This window comes from Dysidea avara, chromosome 9, assembly GCF_963678975.1.
Source record: "Dysidea avara chromosome 9, odDysAvar1.4, whole genome shotgun sequence".
NCBI lineage: Eukaryota > Metazoa > Porifera > Demospongiae > Dictyoceratida > Dysideidae > Dysidea > Dysidea avara.
The window spans coordinates 5,879,871-5,900,598 of NC_089280.1; the positions used below are offsets into that span (position 1 = coordinate 5,879,871).

At 38.3% G+C, this 20,728-nt stretch overlaps 2 long non-coding RNA genes across 2 annotated transcripts; one reads left to right on the top strand and one right to left on the bottom strand.

The window, feature by feature from the left end:
* Window positions 1-2: 2 nt before the first annotated feature.
* On the top strand, window positions 3-5,295 carry LOC136267010 (uncharacterized). Its single transcript, XR_010706453.1, has 3 exons — window positions 3-116; window positions 4,182-4,231; window positions 4,287-5,295. It is a non-coding gene; the product is annotated as an uncharacterized lncRNA (long non-coding RNA).
* On the bottom strand, window positions 4,388-7,628 carry LOC136267009 (uncharacterized). The gene is made up of 3 exons (XR_010706452.1): window positions 7,498-7,628; window positions 6,720-6,835; window positions 4,388-4,491 (listed from the first exon to the last, which is right to left on the bottom strand). It is a non-coding gene; the product is annotated as an uncharacterized lncRNA (long non-coding RNA).
* Window positions 7,629-20,728: the final 13,100 nt, after the last annotated feature.

The window sequence follows — 20,728 nt, forward strand, 5'->3', positions numbered from 1 at the left end:
ATAAAATAATTATTAAGCACACTGACAGCTTTATCAAACCTCGATTCTGGGGAGAGATGACAGCAGTCAGTGGCCTGTGATGACGTGCTACTAAGGGGTCTGCCAGGATAACAGAGGTGAGTTGTGTTATGCATCAGTATGTATCACATCACCACCAAGATCACCACTGTTTGCCTGGTTATAATGTTTTATGCTACAATGCTATGAACAGAATTCTTAACGTAGACATGGTGATTATTTCCTTCAGTCCAGATATATTTCAACTTGCCTTGGTCAATTATAGTAGAGGGGCAGAGGCTTAGATTGTCCCATGCAGTTGCAGTGGTGTTGGTAGTTGAACTCGAGGGGTCACCAACTCACGAAAAGGGGGTACGGATTTCAAAATCTTGAACAAATTTCTCAAGATATTGAACGAGAGCTGCAAAATCTGATTTTAAATTACAGGTTGGTGTAGAGTGATAAGTTCTGAAATCACCAAAAAAATAGTGGGAGAAAGAAACAGAAGTTCAGCAGGCATGTAAGAGCAAAGCCTCACGAAATTGAGAGGAATTGCGAAACCATATAAAACCAGGAGTAAAGCCTAGGCATAACTATTAAATGAAACCCTACAAAACCAGGAGCAACTCGCAGCTGAAGCCCTATAAACCAGGAAACAAGGCCAATCGTTCAGGGGAAATCCCGTGCGAAACCCCTCAAAACCAGGAGCAACTGTCAAAGGTCTATCTGGTGTGAAATCCCACAAAACCAGGAGCATCTGTATGCTTAAGTTGCTTTTGTAGTTGGTGTGTTGCTAAGTTTATGAAGTTTTAAGTTTGTGTTGCTAAGTTTGTAGTTTGCTAAGTAAATCCGAAGCGGAGCGGAACATCGGATTTCATTCTCACTTTTGTGCAGGAGCAGTTTGCATGGATTCCCCTGGTTTTGTTTGGCTTCTTTCCCACAACTCCTGGTTTTGTTTGGCTTCCACAACTCGCTTAATATAAATCCGAAACGGAGCGGAACATCGGATTTTATTCTTACTTTTGAACAGTTTGCATGGATTCTCTCCTGGTTTGTTGGCTTCTTTCCCACAATTCCTGGTTTTGTTTGGCTTCCACAACTCGCTTAATACAAATCCGAAACTGAGCGGAACATCGGATTTCATTCTTAATTTGATTCTCCTTGTTTTGTATGGCTTCTTTCCCACAGCTCCTGGTTTTGTTTGGCTTCCACAACTCGCTTAATACAAATCCGAGGCGGAGCGGAACATCGGATTTCATTCTTACGTTTGTGCAGGAGCAGTCTGCATGGATTCTCCAGGTTTTGTATGGCTTCTTTCCCACAGCTCCTGGTTTTGTTTGGCTTCCACAACTCGCTTAATACAAATTCGAAACGGAGCGGAACATCGAATTTTATCGATATACTTTTGAACAGTTTGCATGGATTCTCTCCTGGTTTGTGTAGCTTCTTTCCCACAACTCCTGGTTTTGTTTGGCTTCCACAACTCGCTTAATATGAATCCGAAACGGAGCGGAACATCGGATTTCATTCTCTGCTGGTTTTGTCGGCTTCTTTCCCACCACTCCTGGTTTTGTGCGGCTTCCACAACTTGATTATAGAAATCCGAAGCGGAGCGGAACATCGGATTTCATTCTTATTTTTGTGCAGGAGCAGTTGAGTGTAAGCTACGGTACCAGAACGAGTATAGAATAAGAATCACGATAACAACATAAAATTTCGTATTTCAGGCAGGATTTTACTGAAGGTGTACGAGATTTCGATGCAGTTGGTGACCCCTCGGTTGAACTAGACCTACAGAATCCCCCTTCCCCTTAGAATTGCCTGTGAGCATAACTACGTAGCTGATGGATAATACTGTAGTACAATTTCTGAAACAATATTAACTGTAAGTTTACAACAGGAAAATTTTGACAAAAGTAAAATTTGACAAATCGGTTAAATTTTAATTTGTCCAATAAGCACCTCAAAAGTCAGTGTTTAGATATGTTATTTTTTACTTTTCGTCAAATTTTAATTCGTCAAAGCTGATTAATAACATTGTGAAGTCTTCAAATTTTTCTTTCGTCAGTGCTTCCTGTTGTATCTGTAAAATTTTATTAAATATCTGTGTACCTAATCATTTATGCAGCACTGTCTGCCTTGCGTTTGTGACAGTTAGCTATAGTGTGTGGGTCGTGCCATTCTACAGGTGTACGTATGTTATATATTACTCCACCATTACTGAAGCTCAAATCAGCCACTGAAATCAATTTATTGTTATGCACAGTGCTGTATAGGTTGAGTAGCTGTATTGCATGATTAAACACCTTAAATTATTTTTAATATTTCATTCAATTAGTTAATACAGAAATATGGGCTTTGAATTACATTTGCAATCTTTGCTGATAGTACAGTCTCGTGCAAGGTTCTGTACCCTGCCCCATGTTGTGTGTGCAGATAACCTTTGTTATTTTATACAATAAGGTACGAGCAGCTGTTACTTCATAACATAAACACAATGGACTGCTTATGTTGGAACTGGTGGGATACAGGGAATTGGAGGATTCACCCATTCACCATAGGGACCTGCAATATATTAGTACAGACCGTCCCAATATTCAGTGAGATTAAGTAAACCCAAGAGGGTTATCATTTCTGCCATTTGTTATCCAGCGTGTGCAAGTTCAACTCTTGCTTGTGATTAGATATTGAATCACTCCAGTCTAACAGTTAAATTTCAAGTACATTGACTGCAAAATGGTGTTAAACTGCACACAATCAGTAGAGTCTGAGTTAATTAAAAGACAAACCAAGTGAATCGCCTCAGTTGGTAGGCATCAAATCATCCTCCATAATCAGTAGCAAACAAATCAAGGTACAGCAACATGCATGTGTGTACCTTCAAAATACCAGCTATACTGTTACAGTATGTGGTAAATTGAAATTGTTTACAAGAACTTTGTCCTGTACGCTGTCATTGTAAGGCATACCCACAGAATGTGGACCATGTCAACGTGTCCAAGTGTGTAGTAATTTATTTAGCTGGTCTGCACTATATTGAACAGCGACAATTCAGCACGTGCACTATTCTCTTTCCCTATATCAGGACCCTTTCCCCCTTCACTAAAGGCTTGAAATATGCTATTACTATGTAAAGTTGCTCCTGTACAACTGTAACTACTCTATTTATTAGACTGAAATGTTGTTTATAAAATCCACTGCTTTCATATCATGTACAGCACAGCATGTTTTGCACTGCTAGGGACATTAAGTACGTATAGGCTTCAGATGAAGTGATTCAATTCATGTGTGGTAACCCAGGGGTTTAAATCAAAGGTAAAGTGCAGTTGTGATTCTCTGTACAGTGAATATGTATGGGGTTTGTTGGATCAACTACGGAAAGGTTGTGAATAACACTTAATGGTGAAATCGTACTTAGAACAAGTAATGTCCCCTCTGTTGGAGAAGCGACAAGTTCCTGGTGATAACAATCTGACTGAGCGTACAAATGATAATTATGAAATTTCATAGACTCCACATTGTGCCCATATAACTGCTTTAGACTCTATTTCACAATACACTCAGATTACTTACCTCATCCACGGCTGTTTCTGCTGTAGGCTTGGCAAAAGTGGCTGGTTTTCTTGTGATAATACTAGCGCTATGGCAACTATGCGTCTTCACGTGACAAAATAATCGTGCTCGTTAAATCACTGCATGTGAACAATGCATAGCGATTGGACGAACCTAGATTTTGAACATACGTTACATTGTTCCTGCAGGCATGGAGTATATTAGAAAACAAGGTGGAGTATATGAGATTTATTACCCACCCAAAACAGCCTAAATAGAATCTAAGTTGTAGATAATGACACTCTTGAACTGCCTATACTTACATGAACATTATTGTTAGTGTCTGTATTGATTGTGCATTCCCCCTCCCCCCACTGGATGCATCAATAATTACTGGCTGTCCAGTATAATAAATAAATAAAGACATAATGGCTTGGTTCCAAATTCAGAAAAGGAAAAGGAGTACATATAAAATAGTGAAATTGCATGTCGGACCACATAGGACATTTGAAATAAAAGCTTCAGGGTGTTTTAGCAGGTCAAGCATTACTACGAATAAGCCACATTCCATTCATAAATTATTAGAGCTACCATCTGAATGTAATGGAGGTAACATACATGTTCTGTTACAGAAAGAAGTTACAGTTATATCGGATCTACTATAAAGATGTGATAACAAAGGGTTAGTTATTTGTAAATAAAAAGATGTGATATTTAAACAACAATAATATGATCAGTTACAGTATGTGCATAAAACTTGGAACAAAAAGTTATTGAGCGAAGTACCAAAGTCTAGCATCACATTATTGCAAATGCTGCAGCTCTTCAGCAAAAAAGTCACTCTTGATAGGGTTCTATGTACAATATGAGATACTGGCCAATTTCACCTGCGGTGCGAGTAGTCACGACTGACCCACAAGTAGATGATGACATCATTGCTACCTGCATTAGCAAGAACAAACAAAATAATTACTATTGTATTTCATTTTACAGAGTACGTCTAAAAAAACTTTGCAAAATGACATTTGTATTAGGAGAACGGCAGAATTCTACACGAAAAGTCACTACTGTCATCAAAATGAAGAAGCGAACACATACCTAGCTACAGAAAGAAACTCAGTCATTACTGATGTGCATAACATGCGTATGTGGGTAAAACCCGGTGGGTTTTCCCCTGAATCATCTTGGTGCTGGATGGTTCAAAATTTTTACGTTTTGATTTTTTGTTGCTAGCCCTCACTCTCCATTGTTGTATTTAATCTTTCATTATATTCTATTCACTTATGAATGTAAGTTTTCAGGTGGTAGTGCTCCTGGACTTATGTATGGTTATTGTCTTGTTTCTATGGTTACTAAGTATGTTGTTGGTTGTTTGGTAACAATTACAGATAGCCTGCTATAGTTGCTAGTGGTGCAAAACCCAGATGTTATAGATTACAATGGGCAAACAGGGTGTTTGGAGTATGGTGGAGGGGATTTAGACTGTGACTTCAGAATTGCCTGTTTAATTGTAGTGCTAGGCTTATAAAACAAAACACTAGGGGTATCACGTATCACTTACTAAGTCAATGTCAATCTGTGATTGTGGTCAAACTCATAGTCAACAGTCAAGACTACAAAATATCACTACAGTGGGAGATGGAAAGAAGTGTTAAAACTCACAGTTACCTATAAATAAATATTAAAACTTATGAGATAGAAAAACTTAAAATGTTTCAAAGCTCTGTAACAATTTCACTGTGATTTCAATGATGTATCTTTCACAGCTATAGGTCAGCTGGTAGGACAAGATCACATGCACTACAAAGCACTAACAAAAATAACCGTAGTCATACTACCTATTGAAAGTAATAGATCATACAACAGCAATTGTATTGTAATCATTGATGCCTACTGTTACTGTTGACGTGAAAGTCATGAGACAAAGTGGTAGTAAAGAGGGATTTCTAGGGGTCTGGGCATACTTCCCAAGGAAAATTTTGAAACGTAAGTGTGCCAAGATTGAACCTGGAAAATGATTTTAGAGAATGATTGAGATCTGGAAATAATTAGCAAGCTGAAGGGACAAAATAACTATGTATATAATTATGTGCATGAAAGCATTGATTTGATGATTGCATTGATTTTCAGGTTATTTTATTTTATAGTGAACCCTAAGAAAGAAATTAAAACTAGTAAGGTAATTTTTAATCAGAGTAGTAGACCATAAAATAGAAAATTTTTGAAAATGGCTATCTCAAGATGCATCTTTAGATTTTTAGTCAAATCCCTGTGGAAGAGTTAAGAGGTACAATACGCAAGTATACTTTCCTGTGGTAAACCTGGCTATTTTGTCTAAATTTTAGAACTAGCCCAATCACCATTTGCAACTAGCCAAAAGTCATTTACAACTAGCTTTTTGGCCACAACTAGCCCGCCTTTTCAGCCCTTGCCATAATAGCAGCATCTTTCCAATCATGAATCACACCATTGCAAGCAACAAACTAAATAGAGCAAAATATGTATCAAGCCCATTCCTCTACCTTTTGTACAGGGTCTGTTCAGTTCACATGAAATACTTTAAGTACTTGTGCAACATTATTACGAATTCACGTGGTCTTGCCCTACTCCCCTGGTTATTATATAGGTAGCATGTATTAAGAAATTTTAGACTGTTGGAAGCACAGGACTGGTGTGTATTGGTAAATGGATATAATAAACCTAAATAGTTTCAACACTTAAAGTAACAATGAAGGTGTATGGATTTATATCTAGCTGGCTCACATGGCCCAGACAGCAGCTTTCTTGGTTTACTATAGCTAGTTATACTAACTTTTAAAATTGCTCCAATGTGGCCAGGGATGAAAACCTAACAATTAAGCCTAAAACAGCAGACAAAATTCCAGGAAGATGCATTCAAGTCAGGTCAAAAGCTGTAAGCCAAAGGCTAAGGTAAATTTTGTCTTTGATGCAGATCGTCCAATAGTGAGTGCTTGTGTGACACCCCAATGAAACAAACATACACTAGGTCCCTATTAAAAGTTAAAAGATGGTCACCAATAGGTTGAAATATTCCTGAAGTAAATTATCACCATGCTTGTGCTAAGAATTCTATTCATAGCATTTTAAAACAGTACACTCAAGGATAATGGAAGGTAACAGTGGTGATGTGATACATAATGCATACATACCTCTGTTATCCTGGCAGATCAATTAGTCGAACATCATCTTCAGTCATCGCAAGACTGGCTGCTGTCACCTATCCCCAGTATTGAGTTTGATGTGTCTCAGTGCTTTATCGATGCGCCTATAATGTATATAGTGTTGTTACATAGTTGTATGTAGGGGCTCATCAAACAATGTGAAAGTAACAAAAACTGTCACAAAAATTGTAAGATATTATGTGAGTTTCAGACCCTTGGGAAGGAGGCTACAGTATTATCCATTAGCTACATAGTTATGCTATTCTTCTAGTTAAGAATTATTATTACTATTGTTTACTGAGCAGTCAGCCCTGCTGGTGTGCTCAGGAATCACATAAACAAATACATTAGGTACAATAATATGATTGGAGTCTAGCTGTAAATAGATCAGTATCTGCAATTTCAATTGTATCAGTTGGTAGTATGTTCCACTCGTTTATTGTTCTTGAGAAATAGCTGTTTTGGTATGCCGTGGTGGATGAGGTAGGTAAAATATAGTGAAGAATACTTCAACTATGAACACTGCTGCAAAACCATCAGCACCACTGCAACTGCATGGGACAATCTAAGCCTCTGCCCCTACTATAATTGACCAAGGCAGGTTGAAATATATCTGGACTGAAGGAAATTGTTACCATGTCTGTGTTAAGAGTTCTGTTCATAGCATTAATACCGGTATCGTAGCATAAAATATTACAACCAGGCATAAAGTTACAGTGGTGATCTTGGTGGTGATGTGATACATACTGCTGTATACATTACTTACCTATGTTATTCTGGCAGACCCCTTAGTCACAGAACACTGGCTGCTGTCACCTCTCCCCGTTAGATTCTATGTATCGAGCTTGATCTGGTTTGATAAGGCGTGTCCTCATGTAGTGCTTAATAATTATTTTATTAAAGCGCCTCTAACGCAATGTTGTAACGTAATTTGTGACCTGATCTTGGAAAACCTACCTTTTTGGCACATGGGTCAATTTTCTGTTTTATAGCTTAAATATGGTACTAGGTGCTCATCTATCTTGTGTTAAAAATTCAGCTTAATATCTTTAAGCATTCCTGAGATATGGCCGATTTTCTGTCCTGTACATTACAAACTAACTTTTATGGTAATGTATTGAGTTCTGTGGGTGAATAAGGGTGACAAATCACTTTGTTTACTAATAATTCCATTCTTACCATCTAAAATACTTTAAAAGACATTTCTGATAGTTTAATGAAGTATTCTTGGTACTTTTCTGCAATTAAACGCCATGTATCATTGTCTAAGACTAAGTTTTAGCCATTCCAGCACCTGAACAAATCACCCAATTTGTAAGTTACTTGTTGTCCCACGCATGTGAAATTACTACATGGTCTGATATGATCATCCATATCTCCTAGGAAAAAGAAGCTATGGGTGTGAAACTTCACAGCAAAAAGGTTTAATAGTTGCCTTATCAAAATGTGCAAAAAATTAATTTAAAAAATATTGTTGAAATTTTGATTTGAGTTTTCCCAAAAAGTTAGCTTGTGCCCAAAAGTAGGCATTCCAGACTGATCTTAAAATTTTGGAAAAACAGGCTTTTTATATGCTCAATAGATAGAGTATTGATTGCTGATCTCAGAAATATATAGTTTGTTGGGTTGGAATTAGCTACTTTGGCATGCACAGTGCTTAAAAACTGAAAAAAGGTACATTTTTTCTCCAGGGCTCCCCATACATTTTACAGGGGAAAATGGCACAATTGAATCAGGAAGCCATCTAGCAATCTGGACTATCTTGAAACTGCAGTTGCTTCTAGCTGCAAGTTTGTACATGTAATGAGAGTAACTTCAGGTCTTATTGGATCTCAGCGATCTTTGTATGCTTTGTGGTGAGCAAATATGTTTCACCTACTGCACACTTCTCAATACAATGGTGTATGCTCATAGGCAAGTGGCTATCTCAAGTTGGTAAAAACATCAAGTTAACAACTTATAAAGGTAAACAACTAAAGTGGAGGTGCCACAATGATGCAACAATACCTAAGGTGGAGTTGTGGTTTCAATTATGGCATTGTTATGCCGACTTTGAAGTGGTTTATACTTTTGAGCTGATGAAACAACCATCAGAAAATTGCTCTGGAGCTGAAAATCGCTAACCCAAGCGAAGTAACTACGCACTTCAAAGTAACTACCAGTGACTACCTTCCACCCGACCGTACGTTTTTTAAAGTTTTAAAGTATTCTACATACATTACAAGGCTTGAAAAGATTACAAAACAACACAAAACTTACTTATATGTAACGCGCACGATAAAACTAAGATTTTCATGATGATCAGCGTGTGGACAAACCCCACAGCGATTTTCACCCTCATTGGAGCTCGGACGACGGAGCAATCCCAAGTTAAACACGAGTTGTCATTTTGTGCCAGGGTTCTATTGGGGAATATAGGGAGAATTTTTTTATTAAAAAATCTCGGATACTGGAATGCCTACCAAAAAGGTAGGTTTTCCAAGATCCGGTCACATTTTACGTAGGGGGCACAAACGATGTGAAAGTAACGAAACCCTTTTGGAAAAGGCTGTTGCTATTCGTACGGGCACGTACGAATAGCCCACGTGCTATTAGTACGGACACGTACGAATAGCTCACGTGCTATTTGTATGGTCACGTACGAATAGCTATGAAATCACCTTGTGCTATTCGTACGGTAGTCCGTATGAAAGCTATTTATACGATGGTACCGCGTATGAATAGTTTACATGCTATTCGTACGATCAAGTCTAAATGGAAGCCTTCTCTGAAGCACTGTGCCTACCGTTCCTTGGAGCACTCGATCAAGGCTTATGCCGATGATGCTACACTTATCTCTGACTGTTTGGAGACTCACACAAGGGTGCTACAAACAATAGATCAGAGAGCCAAGGATTTAGATCTCTCTTTCAAACCAGTCAAGTGTGTGTCACATTTGTTTGATGGTCGTCATCACATGCAACAGGGAATTCAGTTATCTGGGGGCAGTACAAGATTAATAACTGGGGGCGGCACCATGTTTCTGGGGAAGTCCCTTGAAGTGTCCTTAAGTGCCACCAAGAGGGCTGCTAGTAAGAAAATGTGTGATGTTCTATCTCGTCTCTTGTCCACTACCGATTTATTACCTATTCGAGGAGAGTACAAGTTGTGGCTTTATCGTAACTACATTGTCTCCCTGCTACGTTTCCACCTCTCTGTAGACTCTGTCACTACTGGTGCCATTATTAAAATGGAAAACATTGCCACTCGGCACCTCAAGAAATGGCTAAACCTCCCAAGAAGTGCCACCCGTGCTGTGTTATATTATCCAGGGGTGTGCTGTCCAAGCATCTCTCAGGTTTCTAAGCAGGCGAAATTGAGCCTTTTGTCCTGCATTAGTGCATCTTCTGATGATCAAGTTCAGGAATTGGGTCTGCAATTACATTTGGGAGATGAGTATTTGCAGACACAAAGCTCGGACTACTCCATCCTATCTAAGGCCCGCTCTCAGTTGTCATCCATCCCAATGGCCTGTCACCTTTACTTGCAGTCTAGGAAGCTGGCTGCTGCTGATGAACGCTCACGCTATGATAAACACCTAGACACACTATCTGTCCAATGTAAGCTGAAGGACTCAGTGTCTCTTGAATCTTGTTGTGGTACCTGGAGCAGATTGTTACTGGGATGCAATCCAGACCAGCTTTCCTTAGTATTCTTCGGGCTGCCTCCGATACTCTCCCCACACCGGTTAATCTGCAACGATGGAACATCCAATGGGTATCACTCTTTTCACCCTATTTCATATCCCTATAGAACTTAGACAAAAAACAGTGAACCAAAAAAGGTGAAAAAAATATGCAATCATGAAGGGGGATTGAACCCGGGATCCCAGTGTGATAGTCCAGTGTGCTACCGATTATGTTACCGCTGCTAGCTCCCTTGATTCCCTTCTTTTGTATCTTATAAATGTGACTAACGAAATAAGCTGTATATAGTAAGAAAAACCTAACCCTAAAGGTGAAGAAGAAACCAAAGCTGAACCCTAACCCCAATGCTAATACTACTAGACGCTTCCCCTAAAGTCGACTACTCGTGGCAACTATGATTATGATTATGATTAGATACTGGAAAGACAGCACTCAGTGCTGGTTACATCCAGGAGGGGGGGGGACCCTCAAAACAAAAAGGGGGTTAATTACAACAAATCTAGTCCAAAAATACAATTATTAAACTGTTCTAGTGACTCTGTATCGATGATGTGATTAGGGAGGTTATTCCATTGCTTGATAGTTCCTGGAAAGTAACTCTGTTGGTAAGCAAGTGTTCTAGTTGGAGGAATTATATATCTGTATTGGTGATGCAATCTAGTTGGATATGAAGTAGGCTTGAAATACTCAGGGAGCTGGATAGATGGCAAAGCGTGATGTAATACTCTATATAGTAAGTTCAAACGATCAATACATCTTCTGCTCTGTAGGCTCTTCCAATGCAGTTGATCCAACAGGTAAGTGACACTACTCATTGGATTGTAATCCGATGCTACCCATCTTGCAGCACGACGTTGTACCTTCTCTAAAGTATTAATTAAGTATAGCTGGTGAGGGTCCCAGACACAACTAGCATATTCCAGCAGAGGACGTATTGATGTTAAATAGGCTGTTATCTTAACTTCTTTGGAGCATTTACTTATATTACGTTTAAGAAAGTTGAGACTTTTAGTTGCTTTGCCGCAAAGATGATCGATGTGGTGGGACCAAGACATTGATTGGTGGAGTATGACCCCTAGATATGGATTCTGACTCTTCAGTTCCAGAGCTTTATTGTCAATGCTGTAGGTGGTGAGCATGGGAGTTTTGCTTCTTGAACAACGTAGAAAAACACACTTTTCAACATTTAGTTTCATTTGCCAAGTTTTAGCCCAGTGGAAGACTTTATTTAGATCTTGTTGTAGGATACTATTGTCTTCTTCTGAATCAATAATTCTGTAAATAATACAGTCATCGGCAAAGAGACGAATCGAGGAGTTGATATTTGTAGATATGTCATTGATGTAAAGTAGGAACATTAATGGCCCAAGTACAGTGCCTTGTGGGACACCTGACTTTACTGGAACAAACCTGGAAGTTACATTATTTAGCACTACTCTTTGTTTGCGTTGTGTTAGCCAAGCCTTAATCCATTGATGAAGGTCTCCTTGTATTCCATAGTGTGATAGTTTCTGTAATAATCGTTTATGAGGAACTGAGTCAAAAGCTTTTGAGAAATCTAATAAAATTAGATCTATTTGTTTCTGTTGGTCCATTACCTTTAAGATTTCCTCTGTTAGCATTACTAGTTGGGATTGACATGAGTACTTAGGCCTAAAACCGTGTTGGCAATTATTGAGGATATTATTTTGGTCTACATGATTCATAATTGAGTGAAAAACAATATGTTCCATTACCTTGCAACAGGTAGAGGTAAGAGAAATTGGTCGATAATTATTAGCTGAGTTTCGGTTGCCTTTCTTATGTACAGGGACAACATTTGCTGTTAGCCAGTCAGTTGGAAGATTGTTGGTGGTAAAAGATTGAGTAAAAATTACCTGGAGTATAGGTGCAATTTCAGCTCTGCATAATTTCAGTATTTGCGTAGGAATCCCATCAGGACCTGGAGCCTTGCTAGTATCCAATTGTTGAAGTAAGTTTTCAATTCCTTCGGTTGAAAATATAATGTGGTCACAAATGGGATACGTAGGAATGTCCAGATTTGGAGTTTCGTTATCTTCGTCAGTAAAAAAAGTGTAGAACTGATCATTAAATGCATTAGCAATGTCAACAGAAGAAGTAAGCAGGGAGTCATTACTTTCTAAGGTGGTAACGTTTGGATGGTCTTTCTTTAAGTTCTTGATTAATGACCAAAATCGTTTTCTGTTGTTGCAGTGGGAGTCGTCAAATAGGTATTTACAGTAATTGTTATGAGCTTTATCAACTAAACTGTTAACTTCGTTCCTTAGCTTCCTGTACGCTTTCCAGTCGTTTTCATTTTGTGTAGCCTTAGCTTTGTTGTACAATCTACGCCTTTTAGATATCTTACGTTTAATTTCTCGATTTAGCCATGGAGCTTCTTTGCGATTCTTGACCATTCTTGATGGAACGTGCCTGTTCGTCATTTCAAAAATCATATCTTTGAAATTATTCCAGTTATTTTCAACAGGTCTTTTGTAGGGATCACTCTGGAAGAACAGGTCTTTAAAAGCTCTAACATCTTCTAGCATTGATTCTGTGTTTGCTTTGTGAAAAAGGCAACTACTGGACGCTTCTCCTAAAGTTGACTACTCAGGAAAAAACTTGGATGCATCCCCTAAAGTCGACTACTCGCGGCAACTACTAGACGCATGCCCTAAAGTCGAAGAGAGAGAGCAACAACTACAGGATGTTATTAGCATTGAAATATAATGTGTTCCATTATTTTAGAACATATATAAGGGACATAGGTCTATAATTACTATACCTCCATCACGCATTCCTTTCTTAATACTGGACAATTATTTGCATTGCTTTTTCCAATTTGATGGTAATGATTATGCTAGTTGCTTTATTTGTATCAAGATCAGATAACACTATTTGTCTTATGCTTTCCACTGAGACTGTTATGTCTGACATATCTGGAAAGAGATATTCAGAATTGGAAGGAGCTTCCAAGTTATTATCTTCTTTGGTAAACAGTGATTTAAAATAATAGTTCAAGGCTTCAGCTTTAGTTTTAGGTCAGTACATGCATATGGCTTCCCATCAATCACTACAGTAGAGATTCCTACATTTAGCTCTTATTTACTTATTTCCAAAACTGTCTCTTGCTGTCACCGAATGAGTCATCAAATTGTCTGCTGAAATAATTGTTATGAGCTTCTTTGAGTTTGTAGATTTTTCATTCTGCAATAGCTATATACACTCCATGGTTGTAATTCTTCAAAGTCTGGGGGGGAGGGGGGCAAGCCCCCCAGGAATAATTTCATATTTTCACTACAGAGTAAGCTGCAGCTTTTTAAAAAGAAAAGGTAATGGTGACTGTTCTATTAAGGGAATTTACTATTTTGTTAGAGTAGTTGACTGCTTTATTAGAATATCTTGGTCTTTCCTGACACGTTATTAGTGAAGATGGGGTATGGCCCCCGTTTTCATTGCCTGTTTCAGGGGGGAGGGATCCCCCAAGAAGCTAAAGGTATTTCATTTAATTCAGGCCTGAAATTGTTTATGTAGAGCAGTTTTATGCACAAATATCTATAAAATATACTGCTTTCTAATTAAGTGGACTGCATCGATTAGGAATTAATTGTATACGGATAGCTAGTTAGTCTAAGTGATATCCATACATGGTGTTCCCATAAGGCTATGTGTGCTCATGCATGGACTATAGTATTAGTTTACAAATATCCTAATCGTGGTCCGTTAAAACATGAATTGTGACAGTGGTGAATTCCATTAGCTTGTATAATTTATGACCTATGGCTAATAAAGTGATGATGACTGAGGTATGTTATACTAAGCACTGCTCTGTACAAAAACTTCCATTAGCAGCATCATGCCATTAGCCCTTGACTTTAGCCTACTAAATTATGGGAAACTTTTGTAGATGATTGGATAATTTTCTACCAATGACTGTTCTATTAGAGTATTCGAGTGACTGTTCTATCAGAGTACCTTGATCTCATAATTCAGTGCATGTTATCCCATTAGGGACCTGTGAGAAGGCTTAAAGTCTGCGAATACAGGGAGCCTGAAACATAATTTATATGTAACTAAAACATAAGAAACTATTTATTTATTAAGGCTTTACAGCACAAGTGTTGAAGGTCTGTGTGACATCTGGTCCTACAACCTGGTTAAGTACGTTTGAAAAGTTTTTTACTATTTATTTGTTAAGGCTTTACAGCACAAGTGCTGAAGGTCTGTAGGACACACATGGCCAGCACCGAAGGTCTGACAGCAACATAACAACTTTGAACAGGCTGTAGGACCAGGTGTCCTACAGACCTTCAGCACTTGTGCTGTAATCAAGACACACGGTAGTGTGTCGTGCGGCCCAAGAAGCCGGCGCGTAACACCCGTGAGTATATTGACAGGAAGAAAGAAAACGTCATTTTCGCACCTCCGTAGCTCTGTGGTTCTTTGATGAAACAAGACGATTTTTGCTGTGGACATGCCCCCCAACTGCAGCACTCCACATTCCAAATTTGAGCGAAATCGCTTCGCGCGTTCCCGAGATATGCGACTTCCAAAATTGGCTCAGTTTCTTCGTTTTTTTTTTCTTCTTATTTTTCTTTTTCTTGTCGCACACTTACAAAAACTGCTATAAAACTTGAACGCCATATCCGATTGCCTTGAAATGTAGCACACAGAAGGGGGATATAAAGACGCATCTCAGTGCCAACTTTGGCTGGAATACGATAAACAGGCAAAGAGTTATGAGCGATTATTCACGAAAAATAATACCAATATGTTGTCACGCCTACAGGGTAAACCGCGTATGGGAAGAAGCTGAAAATCGGTGGGTGAATAGGTTAACTATTGAACCTCAAACCTTTTGTGGTTTGCAAGAAATCGAGCTAAAAAACAGGAAGATACAACGAAAAAACCAACAGTGTGTAACAATTACGCAATCGAGATTAGCTAATAAAAAAAAAAAACGACTGCTTGCCACGCCTACCAGATAAAGCGCTTGGGGTAATGCTTTGAAAATCGTTGTACAGATGGAGTAATCATCTTAGAAAGGCTCATCAATGGTGTAGAAGAATCAGACTTAAAGCCACGGAGTTATAACACGAAATCCAACTTGGTGCAGCAAGTGCAAGATCGAGATACTCTAATAGAGCAGTCATCCTAATAGAGCAGTCACCCTGAAGAGAATTCAAGAGATCAGCTAGAAACAAGAAACCTGTATAGAGATCAGCTACACACAAGTCACCCTGTAGAGAGACCAGCTAGAAGAAGTTACCTTGTAGGGAGTTCATGCAACTATGGAAAGGGATAGTTCAGCTAGAAAAAATCACCTTGTAGAGTTCAGCTACAAAGAAACCACCATGTAGAGAGTTCAGCTACAAACAAATCGCCCTGTGGAGAGATCAATAGAAGAAGTTACCTTGCAGAGAGTTCAGCTACAAAGAAACCATCATGTAGAGAGTTCAGCTACAAACAAATCTCCCTGTAGAGAGATTAGCTAGAAGAAGTTACCTTGTAGAGAGTTCAGCTACAAAGAAACCATCATGTAGAGAGTTCAGCTACAAACAAATCTCCCTGTAGAGAGATCAGCTAGAAGAAGTTACTTTGTAGAGAGTTCAGCTTCAAACAAATCACACTGTAGAAAGATCAGCTAGAAGAGGTCACCTTGTAGAGAGTTCAGTTACAAAGAAACCACCATGTAGAGAGCTCAGCTACAAACTAGTAACTTTGTAGAGACATCAGCTAGAAGAAGTTACCTTGTAGAGAGTTCAGCTACAAAGAAACCATTCTTTAAAGAGCTCAGCTGCAAACAAATCACCTGTACAGAATTCAGCTACAAATAAATCACCCTGTAGAAAGATGAGCTAGAAAAAGTTACCTTGTAGAGAGTTCAGTTACAAAGAAACCACCATGTAGAGAATTCAGCTACAAACTAGTGACCCTGTAAAGGCATCAGCTAGAAGAAGTTACCTTGAGAGAGTTCAGCTACAAAGAAACCATTATTTAAAGAGTTCAGCTTCAAACAAATCACCTGTAGAGAGTTCAGCTACAAACAAATCTCCCTGTAGAGAGATCAGCTAGAAGAAGTTACCTTGTAGAGAGTTCAGCTAAAAACCAATCACCCTGTAGAAAGATCAGCTAGAAGAAGTCACCTTGTAGAAAGTTCAGTTACAAAGAAACCACCATGTAGAGAGTTCAGCTACAAACTAGTCACCTTGTAGAGACATCAGCTAGAAGAAGTTACCTTGTAGAGAGTTCAGCTACAAAGAAACCATTCTGTTTAGAGCTCAGCTGCAAACAAATCACCTGTACAGAATTCAGCTACAAACAAATCACCCTGTAGAGAGGTCAGCTAGAAGAAATTACCTTGTACATAGTTCAGCTACAAAGAAACCACCAAGTAGAGAGTTCAGCTGCAAAGAAATCACCCTGTAGAAAATTCTGCCACAAACAAATTGCCCTGTAGAAAGATCAGTTAGAAGAAGTTACCTTTTAGAGAGTTCAGCTACAAAGAAACCATTCTGTAAAGAGCTCAGCTGCAAACAAATCACCTGTACAGAATTCAGCTACAAACAAATCACCCTGTAGAGAGATCAGCTAGAAGAAGTTACCTTGTAGATTGTTCAGCTACAAACAAATCACCCTGTAGAGAGATCAGCTAGAAGAAGTTACCTTGTAGAGAGTTCAGCTACAAAGAAACCACCATATAGAGAGTTCAGCTGCAAAGAAATCACCCTGTATAAGAGCTCAGCTGCAAACAAATCACCTGTACAGAATTCAGCTACAAACAAATCACCCTGTAGAGAGATCAGCTAGAAGAAATTACTTTGTAGAGAGTTCAGCTACAAAGAAACCACCATGTAGAGAGTTCAGCTACAAAGAAACCACCATGTAGAGAGTTCAGCTGCAAAGAAATCACCCTGTATAAAATTCTGCCACAAGCAAATTGCCCTGTAGAAAGATAAGTTAGAAGAAGTTACCTTGTTGATAGTTCAGCTACAAAGAAACCATTCTGTATAGAGCTCAGCTGCAAACAAATCACCTGTACAGAATTCAGCTACAAACAAATCACCCTGTAGAGAGGTCAGCTAGAAGAAATTACCTTGTACATAGTTCAGCTACAAAGAAACCATCATGTAGAGAGTTCAGCTGCAAAGAAATCATCACTGCTAGAAGAAGTTACCTTTTAGATAGTTCAGCTACAGATCAGCTAGAAGAAGTTACCTTTTAGATAGTTCAGCTACAAACAAATCTCCCTGTAGAGAGATCAGCTAGAAGAAATTACCTTGTAGAGAGTTCAGCTACAAAGAAACCATCATGTAGAGAGTTCAGCTGCAAAGAAATGACCACTGCCCAAATTTCAAGGCAATAGCTCTTTCCAATCTGAAGTTATCAATTGTCAAAGTTGGCAAATTGGATGTGTGGAAGGCCCCTTTTCGCAAATCCGGTCACATATGTATTATATGTGACCGGATTTGCGAAAAAGGGTCTTCCACACACATCCAATTCTATGAACTTGAATGACCATACCTTTGTGCTCAAAGATGATACTAACCTGAAATTTTGTTCATGTATTAACCTATGTTGTTACTCATCACTGTCCAAATTTCAAGGCAATACTATTTTCCTATCTGACATTATGAACTGCCAAATTTCGTAAATTGGATGTGTGTGGAAGACCCCTTTTCGCAAATCCGGTCACATATATATAATTTGTACATTTACTGATAAAATACTTAAAGTACATCTACTTCATCTTTTCTTCTTCCTGTAGTAAAGAAAAAAAACATAGGTTAAAAAAGTCCCAAAGCTGGCCATAGGCCGGCTTTGGGGTATACAAATACAAAAAGAAATGAAATCTAATCCAAAACAGCCAAGCTGTAAAAAAGTGTGCGGCCCTCAGAAAGGCTATGGTGAAAAAAGATGTGAAATCCAAGGTGGCGGCCAAGAAATGGCTGTGATGGTAGGTTAATGGTAAAAATTTTAATAATGACAATTCAGGTAATTTTTTTCACCATAGCCTTTCTGAGGGCCGCACACTTTTTTACAGCTTGGCTGTTTTGGATTAGATAAATAAAACAAATAAAAATATGTGCTGTAGCCTTTGGATTACCCTAACCTAACAACAGTAACTAGAGACTTAAACATTGCTTATTATAACCTAGAGTAGCTAACAATAAGGTGAAACAGAAAATGGGACAATGAAAGGGAAAAAAAATCCCTCCTACCCCAGGATTCGAACTGCAGGCCACCCAATGTCTAGTCAGGCACCACACTCAGCCTCCTCCAGCATGGACAGATTTTCTTCCTTTAAACCAAAGTTTTATTTTAATTGGAATCAAGGTGAGGCAAGGATGTAAGAAGGTCACCTACCCTGCACTTGATTTTTAGGATTCAAGAAATCTGTTTAGCAGGTGCAATGCAAGTGGTGTATATTTTAATCATCATGATATCATAGGCAGTATCACATGATCAGTAATTTAAAAAAACAATTAACCTGTGATCATCTGTTTCTATAGTGAACACTCCGTGTGTAGATGGGAACTCAATCGGCTGTATGTATATGCTACAATTGATCCTTTCTAGTCAGGGGTGGATCCATAGTGAATATCCCATACCCCTTCCACACCCACTTTTATTAAACCCTATTCACTATACTTTGACATACTAAATAGCTAGACTAGTGTTTAATCAAAGTCTATATTAGTGCCATTCAAATACTGTTAGCTATAATGTTTTTGGCTAAACATATTGTAGATATTATAGCTACAGCTTTTTAATAGTCACTTCAACAGGTAGACAGCATCGGTCAGAGCTGTTTTTCAGCTGTACCCTAACCAAACAAACATAAATCATAGAACATACATACTCAATTAATTACAAATTAAAGCATGTGCATAATTAAATGTATTATACCACTTTACTTAACAAGGGCATATTTAGGGGGGTTTCCTGGGGTTCCAGAAACCCCCCTTTTGAAATTTTAATTTGAAGGGGCTTGCAGCAGTAACACCAGACTATCTTAGCAATAAATAGAAACAGGGCAGAGCATGAACAGGAAACTTACATATTGATGCCTAAAACTCTTCATAAAGATCTAAATACTCTAATAGAGCAGTCACATGTACTCTAATAGAGCAGTCACATGTACTCTAATAGAATGTTCATAATGTAATACAACATTAAAATTGATATTAAAATAATACAGATGTTAGACTTAACATGCAATTGAACAATAATTTTGTAGCTAAATCTTCAGATTTTCATGTCAAATTGATAATCACTACGAATGCGCACCAGCCATAAAACAATAATTTTAGGTCTTAAATGAAACCAAGAGTAAATAATGGAATTATTTACTCTTGATGAAACCAAACACATTTACAGTGTACTATCCATGAAATCATAAATCTAGTAAAGTTTAAGAATTTTAATGCTCAAAAATGCACCAGTAGCTGGGAACTGCGTCCCTGTACTCCTGCACTTATAACTCATGTTCACTAGGAAACCCTCTTGGAAAAATCCTGGATACGTCACTGCTTAATATGGTGGAAAGGCTGTTCCAAATGACTGTACGATAATTACAGATTTCTAGATATCTTCCCATAGTATAAATATATAGCAGGTACCCAGCATGGCCTGTCACAGACACAGCACTAGCAGTTTAGAGGTGCGTGTAAATATTGTAGAGGGGTGAGTTTTTGACAAAATCTTGTAGATTTGAATAGCATTGTGGAATCTGTGATGCTCAGCTAAGATAAATTTATAAATACTAAGAACTTGCTAAGATAAAATGAGAGCAAACTCTCTCTAGTCTTTTTTGGTGGCCACTATTAGTGGGAATTACAATAGCCCATTATTGGCTAAATATGTGCTTGACATAGCTATATATTATGTTCAACACATTAGTGGTAAGTGATTTGAGGCAATCAATTGAGTACAATTTGCCACAGTGCCTCAGTAAAATATTGCCAAGTTATATGCTTGTCAATGTGCTCCAGATATCATACAGTACAAACTTGCCTCAATGCAACATTATATATTAATGATCATGGTAGGTGCAGTGTTCTACCATGAGTGCGTTGTCAAGATCTGATAATCATACATTTAGGAACACTAGCTCCATATCTTTCAGCTGAAACCCCCTCTGAAAATAGTGCGCGCCCCAAATTTATTGACGAGTCGTCGTGTCAGTGATAAAATCGCCACGTGTGCTATAGAAGGATTGTCTACTGGCGAAAAACTTCATAGTTTAGCCTTGAAATCACTTGTACAGCAGGTTGTGACCTTTTTTTTTTTTTTTTTGGTCTTTGACTT